Genomic DNA, 6,775 nt, shown 5'->3' with positions numbered 1-6,775 from the left:
GTCACACTGCAGGGGATGGCCTGGCCCCACACCCACAAGTGTATGACAGCAGAAATTTGACCCGATGGATTATTAAATTAAAAGAAGAGGACATGAAGTAGGGGATTAGGAAGGTGGGGGTAGACACAGAAGGAGTTGGGGTGAATATGATCAAAATTGGTCAATTGTAGCTGTGTTTGGCGTTGAGGCTGTTTTTTCTGAGGGAACTTTGCTCTCCTACCAGGAGTGTTTGAGGTTCCATTTTTTTCCTCCATCCTAATGACCAGCACTTGGTATTTTCCGTGGTCCTATTGCAGTCACTCAACTGGCTGCAAATGTGACCTCTGACTGGTTTTTTGTTTTGTCTTGTTTTCCTCTGGAGACAGGGTCTCATAGCTGTGACTAGCCTGGAATTCTCTTATGCAGCCCAGGCTGGCCTTGCTTGAACTCACCATCCTCCTGCTTTCCCCTTCTAAATGCTAGCATTACAGGCCTGTACCACCAGACCAGCCAGCTTTGATGCTGCTTGGTGTCATTTTGTTTTGTTTCTTGTGCTTGCTGTACTGTCTTGTGAACCTGTGTGTCTATAGTTTTCATCCAAAATTTGGAAGATTTTCAGGCATAACTCACTACAGTATTTTCTCCACCCCCTCCTCACGGCTTCTCCATGTATATTACATGTATGTTAGGTCACATGAAGTTGTCCATAGCGCACTAAGGCTTTATTCACTACTTTTCAGTGTGTTTATTTTTCCTCTGTGCATATTGTGTTGATTTCCATTGTTATTCTTTTAAGTGCTTTTTGCCCCTATTTCTACTTCTTTGTTTTGTTAGGTTCTTTTATTTATTTATTTATTTATTTATTTATTTATTTATTTATTTATTTATTTATTTTGGTCCAGGCTTGCTTAGAACTCACCACGTAGCTGGGAAATTGCAGCAATCTTCCTGCCAAACCTCCAGCATAAGGACATTGCACTCCTGCTTTTTACATGAATGGTGGTATTTGAAATTGGATGGCAGGTAATTTTGCTTTGATGAATCTTACAGTTTTAGGTTTTGCTTTTGTTATTGTGAGGCAGAGTCTCATGCAGCCCAAGGTGGCCTCAAAGTCACTAGGTAGCTGAGGATGACCTTGAGTTTCTGATACTCCGGCATTCACCTCCTAAGTGCTGGGCTTGTAGGAGTGACCCTCCATGTTTGGTTTATGAAGTGCTAGGGATCAGACCCAGAGCTTCAGGAACGTTAGGTAAGCAGACTACCAACTGAGCTACATTCCCAGTCCGTTTTTGTACTTCTTGAAACACTGTTGAATTCTAACATGAGATGTAGTCTGATCACCTGGAAAACAGAATGATTCTTTCAAGCTTTGCTTTCAAAAACTTTTTTTTTTCCTGGACTAGTATTGTGTTCAATCTAGAACTAATTTGGTCCCACAACTGAGGCAAAACACTTCTGAGACTTCTGCCTGACAGTGCTGTGGGATTAGACCAAAGAACTAGAAGACAAGACCTTTGAGCTCACAGGAAAACAGCTTTATTAACCAGCCAGGACCCAGGCGGAGTTATCTCCGAAAGAAACCTGGATCCCAAACTGGGATTTTACATGTTATTTCATAGTAGAAAATAACATGCATGCAACCCTACTTAACTACTTAACATTATATGATTGCTGATTCTATCTTTAAGAGAAATATGAAAAAGGATTTTTAGGAAAGAAAAAAAGATTTACAGAAACATCGTCAACCTCAAACTGTTACTAGTAACATCCAGTGCCATCTGGTGGTCTAAGTTGGTGGGGTTTTTTTGGTCTTTTTTTGAGACAATCTTCTTGTAACACCAGCTGGCCTGGAACTCTCTACCTAGACCAGGCTGGCCTTGAAGTCACAGAGATCCACCAGCCTCTGTTTCCTGAGTGCTGGGATTAAAGGCATGCTCCAGCACACCCAGCTGGTTTTTGTCTTTTTTCTTTTAAATAACTTACTTTACAACCTTAACTGAAAGAATGTTTAGCCCCTCCTCCCCAACTATAGTAGTGGATTCAAGGGAAGAGTGAATGAGGGGGTTCACTTCTCTAGAGCACATAGGAAAGGCAGCAGTTGCTAAGCTACATAGCTCACTAAATTTGGGCGTTCATGCACCAACACTATGTACATGATTCCATGTGATTCTAGGGTAGGGGCAGGAGTATTCCTGGCCTTGTGTTGTCCTCTATTCCTTGGGGGTATGTCTTTCTGTTGCCTTGGGCAGTTTTTAGTGAAAGAAATGATCTGTATCCAGCTAAAGACTGGAGGGATTCCTCTGCAACTGTCTCCTAGTACTCTACAAACTCTATACTCACAGTCCCGTCAGTCTTCTGTTTAATGATGTGCTCAATATTTTCAAAACTGCTGTTCTATGTATTTTGTCTGACTTTTTTTATGTGGTTGTTGCTGCTTTAATCAGGAGGGCACATTCAATTCTTGCTGTTTCATTTTTTTTTTAATTAAAAAAAAAAATGGTCAAGAGCACTGGCTGCTGTTGCAGAGGACCTGGGTTTGATTCCCAGCACCCACATGGTGGCTGACAGTCATCTGTAACTACAGTTCTGGGGATCCTACACCCTCTTCTGACTTCTGCTGGCATTGCACAACACAGGTGCATTTACATGCATGCAGGCAATAGACTCATACACATAAAAGTAATAAAACTATGTCTACGAGATCTAGGCCAACCTGGTCTACATAGTGAGTTCCAGGCCAGCTGGGGCTACAGGGAGACCCTGTCTCAAAAAGACCAATAAAAATAAAAATAAAAAATAAATTTTTAAAAAAAGTTGAATGAAGTCCATTCATGGCAAGAAGGGCAGAATACATGACTGAGTCTGTCAGTCAAATGTTGAATTTTGCCAGATGTGGTGACACATGTCCCAGTACTAAGTCAGAAAAATCCAGAGTTCAAGGCCAGTCTGGGGTACATCAGGGTCCGTGGATGCCATTTCAGGGAGGCTGTATTCCAACCACAAGTAACAAGTCCCTTACAACGAGGCTTAGGCCGTAATGGCACTTGATTTTTCTAAGATAGGTGGTTAGGGGTTAATTTGCTAACTCAGTTCCTTTGCAGATCTGTTTTCCTGTGTGCCTTTCCTCTGCCTTCCCCGGTATGTCCGTCTTTTTCACCTCAGTGAATGCAATGGCTGCCTCCCTACCAAAGACACAATGAAGCAGTAAAGGGTGCAAGAAAAAGGATTCCTCTCAGGAAGCAGGAGAATCTTCCAGAAGCTCTACATAGAGACTGTGTCCCCGCCTTTGAGCCTATGTGTCTGCCTGCCTGTGGAGCAGCAGTGGGCAGAGGGGGGAGAACCATGTCATCCCTGGGCTGTTGGAACAATAGGGGGTTCTGTTGACAAGCATTAAATAGGTGCATACGGCAAGATCCCTAAAGGGCACATTTTCTGGAGGAGGCAACAGGAAAGCAAAGTTCACAGTCACGCAAACTCAGGTGTGAAACACTATCAAGACAATAGACACCCAGACCTAACTTCAAGCTCAAGCTCCCTTTCTGCCCAATAGGAAACAAACTATTTTGTCCGTGTCAAGCTCAGCAAAGCTAAGCGGCAGAAGTGTATCCCCACAGGATGGTAGAGAAGAAAATTTCTGGTTGGAAGTAGGCTCCTTCCTGGGGGGCATTAGATGCTCCTGCCCATCTGGATTTAGACACAATCCCGGAACTGCCAAATAACAGCGAATCACACTGTGTGCTCAGGCGAGGAACCCACCTGTTTGCTTACCTGTTTGGCACGTAGGTGAAAATCAGAGCTTAGTGTCAACCCCAGGGAGGAGAGGGAAATCTCTGACTTGTAAATCTGAAGCAGAGGGGGGTGGAAATCACCCTGATGATTGTGTTCTGTGGAGGTAGTAGACAAAGTTTCCTGTGTTGTACAGATAGGGGGTGGGGATTGTGTCAGGGCCGAAGCCCAGTTCAGGCCTGACAAACATTTGCATATTGCGGTTTGTGAGACTGTGGTATTTGCAGCGGCCACATCTGTCTGCGTTTGAGTTGCCTCTGAAAGCTGAGATGCGTCAAGGGCAGAGGCAGAGCTCCGGCCTCCCCACCTTTCATCTTTCTCAGCAAGACCGGAGCCCAATAGGTGCGCTGCGAAGGAATCGGTTTCACAAAAGACGGCTTGAGTGCGCCAAAATACCAGAGTGGCAGGACACCGTGCGGCGGATTTTTAAACCAAATCTACTTGTGTCTTGATTGGGGACGTGAGGGTAAGGAGAGAGACAGAGAGAATCCAAATGCTTGCACACAACACATGCCCCACCCCCAGGTGGAAAAGGAGACCTTGTCACCAGCCGGCTCCACCTGACTGCGGCTGAGGCCTGAGAAGGGGACTAGAAGGTTCCACTGGACCGGCTCCCCTTCTGCAACGCCCCGCCCCCAGGTCTGTGACGAGGCTTGGAAGCGGTGGGGAGGGGACAGCCAGCTGGGTTCCCCAGAACGAGGCAGGATGGTCGAGCTCAAGCGCCCTGCGATTGCTGGGGCAACGGTGGCTGCAGTTGAGTTATTCACAAAGGCTGGAATTCAAATGAGGTTGGCACGGCTCCAAGGCGCAGTTGCTTAGGAAGAGAGGGAGGCGTATTAACAATTCATCAAGAGCAGCGTTCAATGGGCTGAGAGTTCCGCGTCTGCATCCCTTCCTCTGTCACTGATTTGGGGGGGGGGCTCCTCCAAGAAGCACTTCGTCTGTCAGTCTGTGAGCAGAGGTGGGGGTGGGGGGCTGAAGTTAGGCAGATTTTTTTCTCATCACATGATGGGGGACCTGTATCATGTGATGGCCTCGGTGATGTTGGAGGCGGCATGTGACTCCCAGGGCTACGTGGGCTCAAAAACAATTTAAATACAAAAACACAAGCAGGTTCCCCTCCTCTCTGCCTTTTGGTCTGGCTCTCCCTACCTTTGGGTTGGTGCCTGACTGAATGGAAAACCCTTCGTCCTGTAGCCTGTGAGCTCCGAGTACCTGGAGACCAGGCCCCTGTGCTGGGGGCTCCCCCAGGAGCTGTGCCCCCTCATCACTCCGCAGCCCACTGACTCTCAGCCTGGTAAGTTGCGGAACACTTTAGCAATTATCTGGGAAGCTGTCCTCAAAGGTCTCATCAAGCATGCACAGAACACCCTCCCAGGGCAGGGTGGAAGGGGACTGGAAGGGAAGCACCCCAGCTCCGGGGAGCAGAGCTCTGGGTGCTGCCCTGGGTCTTGCTGGAGAGGACCAGGCAGCTACCGTCTCCTCTGGTTCCTAGCCTGTCATTCTGCCGGCCATCTCCTCCAAACCTCAGCACCTCTCACCTTCTTCCTGCCTCGTTCTCAGTCTGTCTGTCTGTCTCTCTCTCTCTCTCTCTCTCTCTCTCTCTGTCTCTCTCTGTGTGTCTCTCTCTCGCTCTCATTTTCATACATGTTCCTTTCACCTTGCTTTTAAGACCTTTTTTATGTTTTTGTTTTGAATACCCTGATTTCGTGTCATTTCTGCCCAGGAATAGAAAGATCAGGTTCTAAGGGTTTGGAGACTGGGAATGTATTAATGGTCTCCTGTAAGCTCCATGGAGCTTATTGCTATCAGAACTGCTTTTGGAGATTGTCTTTTAACCCCAGATGCCAGTCCAGCTAGGGAATCAGCAGATGACAGGAGGCATGCAGTGACAGCCTTCTGGAGACAAAGCTCTGAGACCCCAAATGTTTGACTTTTTAAGAGACATAAAGGCTGCAAAGGGGGAGCCAAAATCCTGTACCCAGGGCCTTGCTGGGGTCTCACAGAGCTGGCTCAGAGTTGGAGGCCATACCTTTACAGAGCCAGGCAGAGCTGGCTGATAAATTGGCCATGGGGAAGGTGATAGGAATTCCATCACGGCAGCCTCTGTGGGCACAGAGCAAGTGGAAGATGCCTGCATCCCTGTAGAAATCTGTTCAGCAGGAAACTAATTACAGAGCTCAGTCCCATCAGCAGCTCTGGAAGTGGGTGCTGCCTTGAGCCCCTATGGGAAACCGAGTCACAGAATGATGAGTTAGCTCCCTTGCTTAAAGTCACTCAGCTATAAATGACAGAGTGGGATTTGAGCCCCAGCAGGTTTTCTCCAGAGCCTACACAGTTAACCACCATGGAAATATGCCTAAAAAACAAACAAACAAACAAAAAAACCCAGCCATCTAACAGTTACCACGCAACAGGTACTGTGCAGGTTTGATGGTTGTGTATGTGCACAAAACAAGGCCTGTACTCCCACAGTCTATTAAGCAAGTCATCATACACGATAACCTACTGTTTCAACCCAAGGTGTTTGCTAAGAAAGAAAATAAGACGAGAATATAGCATGGAAGGCGAATCTCAGCCTGAAAAGTGGGGAAAGGGGGGGAATGATCAGAGGAGGCCTCTGTGATGATGTGATGCTTTGATTGAGGTCTGAGACAGGAGTGACAGCCAAGGCAAAGGGTCAAAAAGCTGTTTAGTTAAAGGGAAGAGCAAGGGTAAAGGCCTGGTGGTGGGACTGAATCAGTCCCACAAGGAAGCCTGTGGGCTCATCAGGCCGTATACGTGGGACTGTGCCAATGGGGTACTCTCCTCCAGGTAGTGGGGGCTCTGTAGACCTTCCTCAGGAAGTTAGGCTTCATCCCAGGATTGATGAGCAGCCACAAAAGCGTTTTAAGCAGGGAATTGGATTTGGAGTGTGAAGAACTTCCTCAAGAGGTACATCAATTTGTGTTGGGCTACAAATCACCTCAACATAGTAGCTCAAAACAAGAACCCTTTGTAGCTCTGCATT

The 6,775-nt window shown here is 47.0% G+C and overlaps 1 protein-coding gene across 2 annotated transcripts in view; it reads left to right on the top strand.

Annotated features, from left to right (window-relative positions):
* The first annotated feature begins 4,786 nt into the window (after window positions 1-4,786).
* The window catches only part of Tnrc6a (trinucleotide repeat containing adaptor 6A), a 208,528-nt gene continuing 206,539 nt past the window's right edge, over window positions 4,787-6,775 (top strand). Inside the window, exon 1 of one of the 2 annotated variants that reach the window (XM_008849205.3) lies at window positions 4,787-5,062. The gene's annotated coding sequence lies outside the window, so the exon portion shown is untranslated. The remainder of the gene's footprint in view (window positions 5,063-6,775) is intronic. The other variant, XM_008849202.2, reaches the window with a different exon arrangement.

Source organism: Nannospalax galili, unplaced genomic scaffold, assembly GCF_000622305.1.
Source record: "Nannospalax galili isolate Female #2095 unplaced genomic scaffold, S.galili_v1.0 scaffold84, whole genome shotgun sequence".
Classification (NCBI taxonomy): Eukaryota; Metazoa; Chordata; class Mammalia; order Rodentia; family Spalacidae; genus Nannospalax; species Nannospalax galili.
The sequence above is the reverse complement of the archived record's forward strand: the minus strand, read 5'-3'. Positions and strand labels throughout refer to the sequence as shown.